The 15237-nt window shown below is 39.0% G+C and overlaps 1 long non-coding RNA gene across 2 annotated transcripts in view; it reads right to left on the reverse strand.

Annotated features, from left to right (window-relative positions):
* The window catches only part of LOC109489396, a 162404-nt gene that overhangs the window by 137685 nt on the left and 9482 nt on the right, over nt 1-15237 (reverse strand). The window contains exons 3-4 of one of the 2 annotated variants that reach the window (XR_004625733.1): nt 10476-10692; nt 6767-6821 (exon numbers count right to left, since the gene is read on the reverse strand). The exons of the other annotated variant lie outside the window; for it this stretch is intronic. This is a non-coding gene — a long non-coding RNA (uncharacterized LOC109489396). Of the gene's footprint in view, nt 1-6766; nt 6822-10475; nt 10693-15237 lie in introns of those variants that run through there. 2 annotated transcript variants of the gene reach the window in all.

A 15237-nucleotide genomic window follows, 5' to 3' on the forward strand; every position in this document is an offset into this window, starting at 1 on the left:
GATCTGAATTTTCAATTTATATTGTCTCAATTCTTCATTTAATCTGACTATTTTAGGACCAGTAATGAAGCGTGCTAATCATTTCAGTGTAATAGAGAATTCAGTAGTGGAAAACATTATGGGCTTCACAATTCCAACAATTATTTTAATCAGATCTTCTGTTTATTTCCTTATGCAAATGCTAATATAACAAATAAGAGTTCATAAATGAGAATATATCTAATAAATTATCCAGGTTCTTATCTGTTGGTCACAATAATTGCAAATATATTCAAATGTCTTATGTTAGGTTTATATACGGGCAACAAGCCATGGATACGGATATATGTGTTTATATAAAAGATATATAACACAGTGACGTAAAAATTGAAAAAAAAATTGCCGTCCTAGAAAAGTAAATAAAAATAATTAAGGGTTTAAGTTAAATATAAGTGACTCAGTTAGTGTGATAGCTCAATTATAAAAATGGCTCCAATTTCCCCTTCTTATAACAAGTCTATACAGCTCCTCCCATCATGATGTGGCATTTATTTGTCCCCCCTCTTGAACTGAACTGTCCTGCAACTTGATTTGGCCTCTAGAATGTGGATGATATGACAGGGTGCCTTACTTAGCAGAGGCCTCAAGAGAGGCATTATGCATACACACTCGCTCTTTTGCTCCTGTTCCTTTGCCCTGAAAACAATTCTGAGCTAGCCTACGGAAGAATAAGAGCTCATGTGAAACAGAGCCAAATCATCCCAGCTGGGGTCATCCTACCCCACCAGTTTATCACAGATGCATAAGCAAGCCCAAGAATAGCTGAGCCTGGCACAGGCCAGCACAATCCACACAGCTGATCTGTAGGTTTATGGCAAATAATAAATGGTTGTTTTAAGCCAATAGGTTTGGGGTAGTTTCTTATGAAGCAATAATAGATAACTGATACAAATTGGTGTCAGACAATATTTCTATAGCAAAATAATGAAAATATTATGGTAATCTCTAAATAGTAATGATCCTTAAATTTACATATATTTGATATTTTTTAAAGACTTATTTATTTGAGAAAGAGTGGGGTGGGGCAGAGGGAGAGGGAGAAAGAATCTTAAGCAGACTCCCTGCTGAGCGTGGAGCCCACTGTGGGGCTTGATCCCAGGATCCCGAGATCATGACCTGAGCCGAAACCAACTGAGCCACCCAGGCACCCCAACATACATTTGATATTTTTTAATGTACTGTCACAGACTTCACTTGTGTGATAAAGGAGACAAATGTGATTATCCTAATTTAAAGATAACAAAATTGAGGCAGGATATAATATAATCATAATATTATATTATAATTATATTATATATATAATTATAATATAATAAATCGTGCAGCCAGCTATTACTGAGGTGAGGTAGGAGGGTAAGGATAGATTACAGTGTAGAATCCAGTTCTAAGTCCACATCAATTTCCAATAATCCTTATGATCTTAACCAGCTTCACCGTGAATTTGACTTAAGGATTAAAAACATCAGAATCATGGTACCCCAGCTAACATGGCAAGTTCTATCTTCACCATTAGGAAAATTAGGGTATCACTGCCTCCAATAAGTCCACTAAAACAAAAAATTAGAAGATCCCCAAAACCTACAAGAAATTTAATATTAATTGCTGGTTTTGTTATTGTTGTTGTTTTTGTCGTTGAATGTCTTAGGCTTCCATCATGTTTACCCCTCATGGAGATAAAAAGGGAGCAGGAGGAAAATTCACCTCTCCTACTTTGGTGTCAACCTTTGGACTACTTAATAAACCAATTAAACGAAAGATTCAGAAAGTACCAATCTTTACACTGAGATAACCACTGAGCAATCAATGATAATTAAAAAAATCAATTGGTCTTCTGTAGTAATTAAATTTGTCCACTTAGATATAATTGATATTGTTCACAACTAATTATCCAAGTAAAGGCTCTGAGGGACTTTCAGAGACTAAAGGATTGAGCCAAAGATTCTTCCTAATTTGAAATTGGACTGAATGCCATGTTTTCTCAAAAACTGATTAAGTCTTCCCTAGAAACATAGTATTGAACACACTCAAATACAGTCAGGAAATCAGTATTTCATTAGAGGCAGTTTAGCATACTATCTAGTACTCTCTGTGTGACAGTGGGCTAATCACTTAACCCCTGTGTTTCAGCTCCTTCATCCATAAAATGGAAATAATACGAGCGTCTACCTCACGGAGTTGTTATAAGCATAAATTATTAGTAGTAAAGTGTTTAGAACAGTAAGATGTGTGTTGATACCATTATTAGTTGTCCCTTGGGACTCTTTAGAAAGAATGGTAAGATAGTCACCAATCACGAGCTTATTCCACTGCCTTATTCTCACCTGTGTCTAATTCCTGTGAGCAGTTTACATTCAAGGATTACTACTGCCCTTTCCCATGTTTGAGATTCAGCTGATCTTCTTGGGATAAAAGATGGATAAAATAGGAAAAAGGAAGTTCACATTTGCTGTGTGGCACATCTGATTACAAGTTATTAAGCCAATCCTCCCTTCTCTCTCATAAGCAATTCATTTCTCAGCACCAGAGGGGAGGAATAATAATAAAACACAGGATGATCTTATCACTGATGCTTAGCATTTGTATATTCACTTAAAAAGGTGGCAGAGCAATTTACTACAGCCCTCGAGCGGCCTAAACGACATGTTAGCACGTTATATAGATAAGCTATTACCTATTTATTCTGATACTCAATGCAAAAATGTCAAGGAGATCCCTACTTAAGTACACTAAATTACTGACTCCTGGGGCTAGAAAGTACTTGGAGAAGCTATTAGCTATTGAACCCATCCCCGGATAAGAATCTATGGCCCGTATAGATGCGAACCTTCCCAAATTCTAGAGAAAGCTATTAAACTATCTTCTACATTAAGATCCTCACTCTTCCAGGAAATTCTTTTCAAGGTATTCTGGCTTCACCTAAAGTACATGTGCATTTGTTCTATCATTTGATAGAATAAAAACAGCTGGTCAGCCTTGTGACCCATGCAGCATTTCCTTGAATTCTCTCCTTCGTGCCAGACCTGTATTTCTCAGTACCAATACAACAGGTTCATCTGAATGACATCCACTTATCCTATAAGGATTACTGTCTTATATCCTATAAGGTTACAATCTTCTAATATGAGATTAAATTAAGAATATCTTACACACTCTGATTCTGAAAATGCAGAAATCATCACTGGAGCTTTGCAATCCACCTTTGCCTTCTTCAACCTTCCAAAACACCCAGCAGTCAAATAAGCATTAAGGAAAAAAAAAATGGCCTTGAGGTCGGACTCTTCTCTATTGTTACTTCCAATAGTGAGTTAAGCAACCTGGTCAAGAATCAGAACTTGAGTCAGAGAGCCAGCAACAGATCATAAGAGCACAGTTTACGGCACAGTGTAGTTCCTAAGTAAATGCAGAATTAAATACGAGTAGATGTGTGAGTGAAATACATCAAATATAGTCAGGTTTATTTTTTTTTTACATCTTATTTTATTTTTTTATTTTTAAGTGATCTCTACACCCAGTGTGGGACAAAAACTCATAAACCTGAGGTCAAGAGTAGCACATTCCACCAACCAAGCCAGCCAGGTGTCCCAAACTGTCAGTTTCTATATATTTCTTAAATGGAAACAACCTGATGTGTTATGTAGGAAAACCAGATTTTGATTTTTGATGGTATTAAGAAGATGGTTTCAAAATGGCAGATTGAACACATGCTGTGTGGCATATCTGATTATAAGTTCCCAGTGTCATTAAAAGTCATATTTATTAATATACATTGAGCCAGAAAACAAGAAAAGGAGCCAGTATCAGACCAGAAAGTTGCTATTAGAGGACAAAGTAAGATAAAGACTAATAGGGAAAAAGAATAGGGAAACCTATAGCCCAAATCATCAAAAGGTAAGAAAAGTCCTTCCCTGGGAAGCCCTGAAGCAGGCCCAATTTGGGAATCAAGGTTAAGTGCTGAGTCACTAATCAAGGCCATTAATTTTAAAACTTCATTTGGAATAATAAGGCAGGTTGCATTTCTCCTCTTCTTTCTCCACTTCTATGCAAGCAGAATATATAAAGCTGGCATCCGGTTTTTGTTCAAAAAGAAAACACCAAAACTTTTAAGAGATCACTTTAGCTTTCAAAAAGCAGAAAGGGGGCAGGGCCAGGAGGCTTGCATTAGGCACTTTGGTTCAAATGTGCATGCCTCGCAAGACAGTATGGTAATGTATACGTTGTATATTCAAAAAATAGCAGAAAACTCTGACCATAGGAGGAGACCTTAGTCTTATAAAGAGCTAAAGGTAACTTCAGAACAACTTGGGGGGGGGGACAATTTCTGAGAAGGTCCTCAGCTCCCCTCTAGCTCAAACTTAATGAGGTAAGGAGCTATCAGGCAGGACACCTAATTGGCGTCTCCTTGGCTGAAACTGTTGGTTCTGCAAAACAAAACACGTTCCTTCCATGTTTTTGTCCTTTCCCTTCCTTCCTTCTGCTGATAGGTGTTACAATGCCTTCTTATTTGAGTAACTTCCCATTGCTTTCTAGCTAACACAAGGATTTCCAGAGGAAAAGAGATATTAACACAAAATCAAAGAAGTTTCATAAACTCCTATAATCCTAAATTCAAGCTAGACGTACCAGTGAAGAGTTGATGATGCCTTTCTCTTTTAAAGAAATTGTGTTATTTCCTAGCTATCTCTGCTGTAAAGGCTAAGCAAAGAGCGAACCCAGCAGCAGTGAGCACCATTCCTAAACTGGTTGTGGCCTCTAAACACAATTTCTCCCTGGTCATTTGCAGGTCTGGGACAGGAACTGTAGCACTTGAGCCTGAACATTCTGTCATCAAGAAAGTAAGAAGCTATCAAAAACTATTGGCCGTGGGGCAGGGGGAGGTCAAGTCAAAGGGTTCATAGGACAACTTGAGGACGTTTCTTCCGGCAAAAGACAGACATCAGTATAAATAACTACTGCCGAGGATTACAAACACATCAAATATGTTAACATCCATGAGTTTATGACACTTAAAAAAAAAATCTCATTGCTTACCTTTGGAGGATGTAAAGGAATCAGTTCATAATCCTTAAATCTGGTAAATACTGAGAAAGAATCAAGCCTTCAACCTGCCTTTTTGTGTCGAATACTTCAGTGTACTGCCCTGATGCCCCCTTCAAGACTGAGACACTCATTCAGCTGCCCGGAGCCTCTACTGCTAAAGGTTCCCAGCTGAGCCTTCCCCAGGAATTGCCTTTGGATAAAGGTTGTTGTCTTACACAGGAATACATTCTCAATCCAGAGGCAGCCCACAAACAATGATTTGTCAGTGCAAGGGTAGAGTCGGAATACAAAAGCACAGCCTCAAATTTGAAGAGTTTTCCCAGCTTCGAAGCTCCCTGTGGGATTGGCTGAGTCCTCCTTTGCAATTCCTTCCCCATTCAACCTCTCCCTCACCCAGTCCCTGCTTCCCTAGCTCTCTTACAGGTGTTGTTACCCAGAACTCTCCCCGTAAGCCTCTGACAGGCGATCTCCACCTCAAAGTCTGTTTCCCAGGGGACTGACCTATGACACTTACTTACCCTTGTAAAATATATCTTAAAGTAACAAAATAATCGGTGAGAGAAAGTTTTCTCAATAATAAATAGAAAAAGAATGATATAGCCAAACACCATTTTGCAGATTTGTAGTTAACTATCGATCTAGGCAATGATCATCAATGGTTTCTAATACCACAAAAAGAGAGATAATTGGATATTATATACCTGGTAATACACACCACCATTGACCAGGCACTCTTGCAAAAAAAATTTAACCTGAGTTAGACCACATCTCCACATCCAACTACCACTTTACAAGATGCACAGAGCTAGGGAGTCATGTTGAATAATACTATAGGGATACGATTTTTAAAATCTGGAATGTAGAAGACTCAAGTGGATAACACAGTTTCCTCAATAAATAGAAACCGGGGCACCTGGGTGGCTCAGTCGTTAAGTGACTGCCTTCAGCTCAGGTCATGATGCCCGGGTTCTGGGACTGAGCCCCGCATCGGGCTCCCTGCTCCGCTGGGAGCCTGCTTCTTCCTCTCCCACTCCCCCTGCTTCTGTTCCCTCTCTCTCTGCCTGTCTCTGTCAAATAAATAAGTCAAATCTTAAAAAAAAAAAATACGGAGAAACCTATCTATAAATTACAAGAAAGGGATTTGGGTTTCTAGTCTCTGATTCAAAAAAATACACATATAAAAAAATTATGAGACAATCAGAGAAATTTGAACCCTCTATAGATATTTGATAATATTAAAGAAATATTATTCATTGTTTTAGGTATGATTATTTTTTATAGATGTGTTTTTTAAAGATCTTTCTCTTTTTACAGATATATAATGAAATATGAAAATATGAGTAAAAACGAAGGGCTATTTTGAATGTTTTATTTATTTATTTACTTACTTATTGAAAGAATGCACACTGACGGGAGCAGGGCAGGGGTTGCAGAGAGAGAGGGAGAGAGAGAATCCTAAGCAGGAGTCCAACGCTTAACTGACTCAGCCACCCAGGTGCCCCAGGGCTATTTTGAAGGGAAATGTAATTTTAAAACACTAAACGACAACATTCAACTCATATAAGCAATGATACTACAGAATGAATATTTTTTAAAAACACTTTATTGGGGCACCTGGGTGGCTCAGTCGGTTAAGTGTCTGCCTTCGGATCAGGTCATGATCCCAGGGTCCTGAGATGGAGCCCTGCTGAGCAGGGAGCCTGCTTCTCCCTCTCCCTCTGCTGCTCCTCCTGCTTGTGCTCTCTCTGTCAAATAAACAAATAAAATTTTTTTAAAATAAATATATAAATAAATAAAAACATTTTATTTTTCACTTTGGAATAGTTAGAACAGAACTAAGGGAAAAGGAGATGTTTTCCATTAAAATTTGCCTGATAAAATATAGGACACCAAGTTAAATTTGGATTTCAGATATAAATAACAAATAATTTCTTAATGTATGTCCCAAATATTTTTATTTGCTGTATCTGGCAACCCTACTCCTAATCCTTTATTTTTTTTCCAGTTTTATTGAGATGTAATTGACATATAACGTTAAGTAAGTTCAAGGCATACAATGTGATGATTTGGTATATGCATATATTGTGAAATGTTTTCACTTGTTTTTTTAGTTGAATTTTTTTCTTCCACCATTTGACTACCTGCCTTAAAATGTTATCCATATGGTGCTTCATTAAGGCAACTATTATTTAAAGCCTCTCAAGTGAAGAAGCCAAGAGAGATTTCTAGCACTGTCACCTTGGAGATGGCAGTCCAGGTACAGGTATTTAATTTGGGGATCTCAAAATACCAGCAGAAAAATTATCCCCTAGAGAATGAGGAATCTGGAAAGTGTTTTTGACAGATCCACCACACTCTTACACCTGCAAACGCAGCCACTTTGTTCCCTCTCCTCCTCCCCTTTCCCTTGCAATAACACACAAACTGTATTAATCAACCAGATAATGGCGGTGGTGAGTGGGGGTTGATGAGGGCTGCACTGTACCGACTGTGCTGACTTGCCCAGACGTATGGCTTGAGGTGGGAAAAACAGGAACCAGAATGTGGCCTCTTAGTCCCAACCACAGCCCTTTAGAGATGACCCCATTTCTTCTACATCTCCACAACTGTGCACTCATATTTATATTGTGTTTAAAGTACTTTCCTACACTTCCCTTTGCTACTCAGAAAAGCTCTGAGAGAGAAAGACGTTAAGCAGCTGGCCAAAAGTCACATACCTTGTGCTCCAGATTCTTATCCCGGGATTCTTGGCATCATAATCTGGATAAGGTTGAGCTCTGGTAAAGTTAGAGATTCTATCCACTGGATTTCCTGTGAACTGATCACAGTTCCAGCCCCAACTTTTGATCCTTCTAGGTGAAGGGCTCACTATGCACACAGTCTCACATTCTCAGCTCATTCAGTCCTCAATACAAATTGAATGAACGTTGGATTCACTCTGAGGAAACTGTGAGGGACAAGACAGAAAAGGTCCCTGCCTTCCTTGAGCTCACAGTGTAGGGGGAAATAGGCAATTAGATATGTAGTAACAATAAAATGTGATGAGTACTATCACAGAGTTGTCAGAACATACGTTAAGAGTCTCTAACCTTTATGTTGGGGAGACCTTCTAAGAAAGGAAGGCTTAAGCTGAGACCTGCAAGACTAATGATAATACAGGTGAAGGGAAAGAGGGGCAGAAGAATATTCCAAGCAATGGGATTAGACGTGCAAAGATTTGGAGAAGAGAAAAGGTGATGTGGGCATAGTGTCAGAGGGAGGGCAGACCAAAACATGGGGATGCATGAGGCAGGTCAATGATTTGTGCCTCTTCAAGTCAGCATATTTAATATATTTACTAAATATTTACTTAGAGGAGAAGTTGATTAGCCTGGGGAAGAACTGGCAGGGAGGACACTGGTTGCCCCTCAGCTTCTCCTCAGCTAGCCATCCCTCCTGATGACTGGATAAGGTTGCTGTATACTGACCAAGGTCAATTTGACTTTTTCTTAGACATCAGGGTCAGCACACACAAAGAGTTCTGAAGTGGTCATGGCACATATACTGTGCTCTTCTAATGCCTTCGAATGACTTCTAGTTATTTATAGGCATATCTATTTACTATTAAGAAAAAAGTTGCACATGGAGACATACATCAATTTTTTTCCTTTAATATACTTAGGCTGTTTAACACATGTTTGTCAGGATTCAGTTTAAAATCTATTTTATTTCCATTTTCCTTACATCATTATGAATTAGGCTAGAGTACACTGTTTCTATTAAAAACCTCTTTTCCTTGGGGCGCCTGGGTGGCACAGCGGTTAAGCGTCTGCCTTCAGCTCAGGGCGTGATCCTGGCGTTATGGGATCGAGCCCCACGTCCAGGCTCCTCTGCTTACGAGCCTGCTTCTTCCTCTCCCTCTNAAACTCATGGTCACCAGAGGGGAGATGGGTGGGGTGATGGGTGAAATAAGTGATGGGGACTAAGGAGTGCACTTGTTGTGATGAGCACTGGGTGTTGTATAGAGGTGTTGAATCACTGTATCATACCTGAAACTAATATTATGCAGGATGTTAACTAACTGGAATTAAAATAAAAACATAAAAAATTAGTATACTGTACGTTCATTAGACACAATTTGGAAAACAGTAAAAATACTATATAAAGAAGAAAATTAAAGCCAACTCTGTCACCTAGAGATAATAAAATTAATATGTTGATGTATTTGTCTCAAGTATTTTATTTTTTTTAAGATTTTATTTATTTATTTTAGAGCAAGAGAGCGAACGGGGCAGGGAGGCAAGAGGAAGAAGGAGAGAATCTCAAGCAGACTCCCCACTGAGCCTGGAGCCTGACCTGGGGCTCAGTCTGAGCCCCTGAGATCATAACCTGAGCCAAAATCAAGAGTTGGATGCTTAACCTACTGAGTCACCCAGGTGCCCCCTCAAGTATGTTATGATCATATATTTTAGAAAGTTGGCATAACTCAGTACATACAGTTTTTGAATCATGCTTTTTCCCCTAACCTTATATTGTAGCTTTTTAGTATATTGCTAAATTTTTTCAAAACTGTAATTGATAATGTTGATGGTATTGTACTATATAAATATTCCATAATCTATTTCCCTGTTATTGGACACTCAGTTTCCTCCCTCTATTTTTTGCCATAATAAATATTAAGAGCTAGCTTTGCTATTTTCAGTTTACCTTTGGTAAAACAGCACTGCAGAGGTTAAATGGCTTGCTGCAGGACTAGGATGGGAACACAAATTCTGTACTCCAACCTAATTCTCTTTTTCACAGACCAAACTTTAATTTGTTTTAAAACTATTAATCAATATTTAGACCATACTTGCCACTTCAATACATTTCATTTCCTGGCTTTCATATTTAAAATAAACATTACTGACAGGGTAGGAGGGTATGAATCAAGCTCTATATACTCCCAAAGTGGGGGTAACTGGGAGTGAGGGGGTAATTCAGAGTCCCTACAGCCCCTTTCTTTGTTTCTACCTTTTTTCATTGCATCAACTTTCCTGAATGAATCACCTAATAGTGATAATATCACTCTCTTTTGATTCCTAAGAAGAGATAAAGTTTCTCTGATGCTCAGCATGGACCCTTATATTATAGTGCTTCCCCTCTTTCTTCACCCAATTTCCCAGCTCCCTTGCTCACTCACTCGTGTTCTCTCTCTCTCTCAAAGTCTGACTGCTATCTGATTTTCTGTAGAAACTGTTCTGCTGTCACATCGTTAAAAATACACTTACAAGAGCTACCCTGTGTCTATTCTTCCATGCTGCTTAGAGTCATACTTCAAGGGGGTTCAGCACCAGGTCACGGAAAAAACCCCGTCCTGAGAACCCGGAAGCCCAAGCTACAAGTGTTCAGCTGAGCTCCATTACTACTTGCAGTCTGACCTTGGACAAGTTACTTGTCTCCGTGGTCTCTATTCCATCTTCATTAGACGATCTCGAAGATCCCTTCCAGTTTGACATGTCACACCACTGAACAGTGTTGTTCTTCTAGATGCTCTTTTAGAACACCTCTTGAAACTGCCCGGTTTAAAAAATAACTTGTTTGAAGTGGCTTCTTCCTGGCCATCAAACACCTTTGCTTCCATTTCTTGTACAGGACCTACACAAGAGACAATGCCTATAGGAGGGTTGCACTCCAGAGTTTTCTTGTCAGCAGTACTGCTCTTGATCCAATCAACCAAGATGTCTTTTCTGGGCCCAATGCTTTAGGTCCTATTCTGGCCCTCCTCTACCCTCCTCCTCCCCATAAGGTGACAGGTCTGTCAGGATTTGCCCTCCTGGAACCTGCTCTCCCTCTTCTAAACCAAGATCTCTTTATCCAGGAAACCTAGAATTGCCTGCTCATGAAGCCCTGAGCCTCCTTCAGGTGCCTGCTTGGGCTTCTGCTCCTCTCTATTCTCCTAAGGGCAGACTGTATTACCCACCGTGAGGACAAGAGGTGACTACTTGGCAATTTGGGTGCAGACTGGTGGAGAGAGCTTGGATATGTAGAGTGAAGTCTACACACTTATACACAAGAGTCTTTGAGGTCAGTATGGACAGAAGGGTATGTGGCCCATTGAAGTAGGGGGAAGGTTGGAGACAACCATTTGCACATTTACCTCAGGCTCACAAATGTTAAGGGTGGGCCTGCTTGTGAGGTACACTGCTTTGCACAGAGCGGCATACAGCAGCAAAGAAGAGTGGCTCTTCTCTATGAGTTATTTGTGGCCGTGCTGGAGAACTCACTAACTGGAATGAGTGGGCAATAGAAAGAGCATGGAGAAGCCACAGACTTTTCATCTTTGGTTCTAGCCAGATGCAAATTCTAGACACAAAGATAATTTATAATTTCTTATCTGGTCTTCATATTCCCAAACTAGAGTTGTGATCTTGTGGACATAAAGTGTTATATTTTATTAACAGTAATGACAATAGATTATTGAGCCTAACCTAATGCCCATGTTGACGTTATTTCTGTCTACATGTGTTGGTCCATATTTCCTCATCTCCCTCCCCCACCAAAATAAAATCTTGGGTAAAGCAAAGCAATCTCCTTGGACCTAGTCAACCCTCAATTAACTACCACATCTGAGACCATAGTTATGATAAATGATCTATTAAAAACATGGTAATTCCAAACCTCATTTAACTACTTCTCACATCACAGTGGTTTTTTTAGGATTAGGAGTCATGATTTCAAAAATTTGGTTCTATAAATTATATTCATATGACAGCTCAAAAGGATCAAGATGGAAAAGTATGTGCCCTTTAAAATGGTTTTAGCTATAGTCCTACCCAATTCAAAAAATTAGCTTCGGAAAAATTCTACCCAGTTTACAAATTAGCTAGATGACATTGAACAAGTTATTTACCCTCTTGGGGGCTCGATTTCTTTAACTGTAAAAATGAGGGGGTTGGATTAAAGGATCTCTAAGTTTCCTTAAAAAAAATCTAAGGTTTTTTACGATTGCCTATGATTTTCTAAGGAGTTATGCGTGAGCTATTTAGCAGAGAAAATTGCAGAATGTGAAGGCCTTTAGGACTTAGTGAAAAAATGAAAAGCCCATTCATCAGGAAATGGGGTCAAGTTAGAGAGCAAAGAGTGTAGTTGCCTGAGCAACTAGAGTTTGAAAAGAAATTATTACAGAGTTAAGCACAGGCCTGTGCAAGCCGAGGAGAAAGAAAAGAAATGAGAGCTCCATGTTTTCCTGATGCTGTCCTAGAAGGGGAATCACGTAACTGCTTGACTTTTGGGAACAAGGTGAGATATTAAAAAAACCAAACACATAAAATATCCAATTATAAGTTGATTATAGCTGTTTCTGCTACAGCTTCCTTCCTAGTGTTTTAATCCAAGTCTAAAAGCTTGAATGCCAACTCTCCATGGGTACTTCGGTGGCTATGCATGGCAAGCAAAATTTCCCTCCCTCTTTCAGTATTAGAAATCCCACCCCAAATCCTACAAGTATAATCCTATCCTGAAGCTGGGGTTTAAAGCTGGTGTCAAATCCTGTTAGTGATGATATGAGGGAGTAAGACATTCAACTTTGCTGGGAAACTAAATCATGATACAGCAGACAAGAATATGGAACTACTTGGTCAGAGTGTTCAAAAAGAGGTAGAGCCCAGGGTTCTGACTGCAGAGCCTACGCTCCTAACCAACACACTTCCCTCCTCTCACAGTAGGTCATTATTGGAGGCAGAGGGTGGAGGCAAAGAATTAGAAAGCATCCTTGTGCCATGGCACTTCTCCAGTGTGGAAACACTGCTTTTAAATTCTAGCAACTTCCACCTTCTTAACCTAGAGATTCCTTCTCAGGTCTGTGCTTCTTAGATGTTCCTACAATGAAAGATATGATGAAATGAACACTAAGGAAGAATTTTAAGAGTAGCCTACAGAATGACCAGAAGATGAGATTGGTGAGCTAAAGGAGTCAACAGCAAGACATTAATGGTTTCTACCATGTCAGAGCCCTCTTAGTCACCTTTATAATTCTCATAAAAAATCAACACAATGCTTTTTGTTGCTGTATTTACAGGTTAACATGAATGACTTCTCTTTGGTTTAAGAGAAAAGAAGTTACCAGTTCCTACAAAATATATGCTTTGGCTAAGGACCTTAGAGAGTGAGGTCCTTTAAGTATGACTAAGAGGTAGTACAGGGATGTAAATCTGAAGGAATATTTGCCATCATAAGAACATAGAAAAACCCTATTTACCTGTCAGTAGGACAATGGTTAAATTAAAGAACACCCATGCAATAGAACACAAAGCAATCATTAAAAAGAAGGTTGACCAATACATACTTCCATGAAAGGACATATATAACATACTAAGTGAAGGGGGCAAGTTGCAAAACACCTTCATAGCATTATGCCATTTCTGTGAGGGAATGACACAAGAAACATTTGGTATTTTTTTTCTTTTTTTAATTTAAATTCAATTAGCCAACCTATAGTACATCATTAGCTTCAGATGTAGTATTCAGTAATTTATCAGTTGTATATAACAACCCATGCTCATCACATCATGTGCCCTCCTTAACGCCCATCACCCAACATTTGTTTTTGTATATCTATGACATAAGGCACGCTCACATAGAAGTTTTAAAAAAAGGTCTGAAAGAATACATACATACCTCTTGAGAGTGGTTACCTCTGGACAATGTGTTAAAAGGGGAGAAGGATAGTGGTGAAAAGGAGAACATTTTTTACTTTATAGACTTCTACTTGCTTGTGGTAGGTAAGATTCACCAAACGCACATGAGTTAAAGCACAAGCAAGCATATGGAAACCATTAAACACTTGGAGAAAGATTAAGAAATCATCAATTATAAGTAAGCTGTGTATAAATTCGACAAACTGATTCCTGAGATATATCATGTAACCACTTTATGCACTAGTTCTTCCATAATTATGCATAAATTACTGTGTTGGCTTTACTAGATTTCTATTTTGCTAATGTTATGGATTTTGATGTTTAAGGGGTTTTTTTGTTTTGTTTTGTTTTTTTTGAGAGAGAGAGATAGAGAGAAAGTGAAAGCACGAGTGGGATGAGGGGCAGAGGCAGAAAGAGAATCTTAAGCAGGCTCCACACTCAGCATAGAGCCCAATGCAGGGCTGGATCTCACAACCCTGTAATTATGACCTGACCAAAATCAAGAGTTGGACGCTTAACTGACTGAGCCGCCCAGGTGCCCCCGAGGTTTTATTTTCATTAAAACTTAAAGAGGAGAGGTCCCTGGTGGCTCAGTCAGTTAAGGGTCTGCCTTTGACTCAGGTCATGACCCTGACTCCCAGAAGCAAGCCCCTGAGTTGATCTCCCTGCTCAGCAGGGAGTCTGCTTCTCCCTCTGACCCTCTCTCCCCCAATATAAAATCGTTTAAAAAAAAAAAAAAAACTTAAAGAGGGAAAAATAATATCTTCTATAAAACTGATGAGTAAATAGTTAATGCACCGTCTTTTATAATTATATATTCTTTTAGAACTCAAATACACATCTTATGGACCATAACCATACTTTAGACTGACTGGCTATCAGTGTAGTATGAGAAAAACAATCTGAACTCACTTGACAAATGCAGCACACCAATGAGTTCAGATCGAATCAGTTTTCTTGCCTAATGCTTTCAGCTTTTAGAACTTTTTGTAATTCAGAATTACATCTAAGATATTGTGAACCCATATACTCTACTGCTTCTCTCTTCTGTTTAACACATACTGCTCCTTCTATCTGGAGTGCCCTTCTCTCCTCGCCCCACTGGCTAACTTAAATTTAGTCTTTAAACACCATCTATCCAGCGAACTTCAAAGTTGAATTGTCCACTGACCAATCCCCTGTAGATAACCCCCATCCTACAGTCCTGGACACTTGCAAAGTCCCTGGAAAACTTGTGTGAGAATTGGGCGGAAGGGAAACCCTATCCAGGGAAGCAATGCACAGGCAGTGTTAATGTTACATCTGTCAAATATCTGTTGACTGAAGGTTTAAAATTTCTTAATATTGCTGCATGACACAAGAGACAGTGGGTGAGCGTACTCCTAAATGACTAAAATTTAGTGAGTTTTAAACTTCTTTTGACAACCCTCTTGCACCAAAGGCTCCCAGATAAAACATAAATAGAAATTTTTGAAAAATGCTCACTTTAGTATGTGAAATGCAT

This window comes from Ailuropoda melanoleuca, chromosome 5 (genome assembly GCF_002007445.2).
Source record: "Ailuropoda melanoleuca isolate Jingjing chromosome 5, ASM200744v2, whole genome shotgun sequence".
Taxonomy (NCBI): Eukaryota; Metazoa; Chordata; class Mammalia; order Carnivora; family Ursidae; genus Ailuropoda; species Ailuropoda melanoleuca.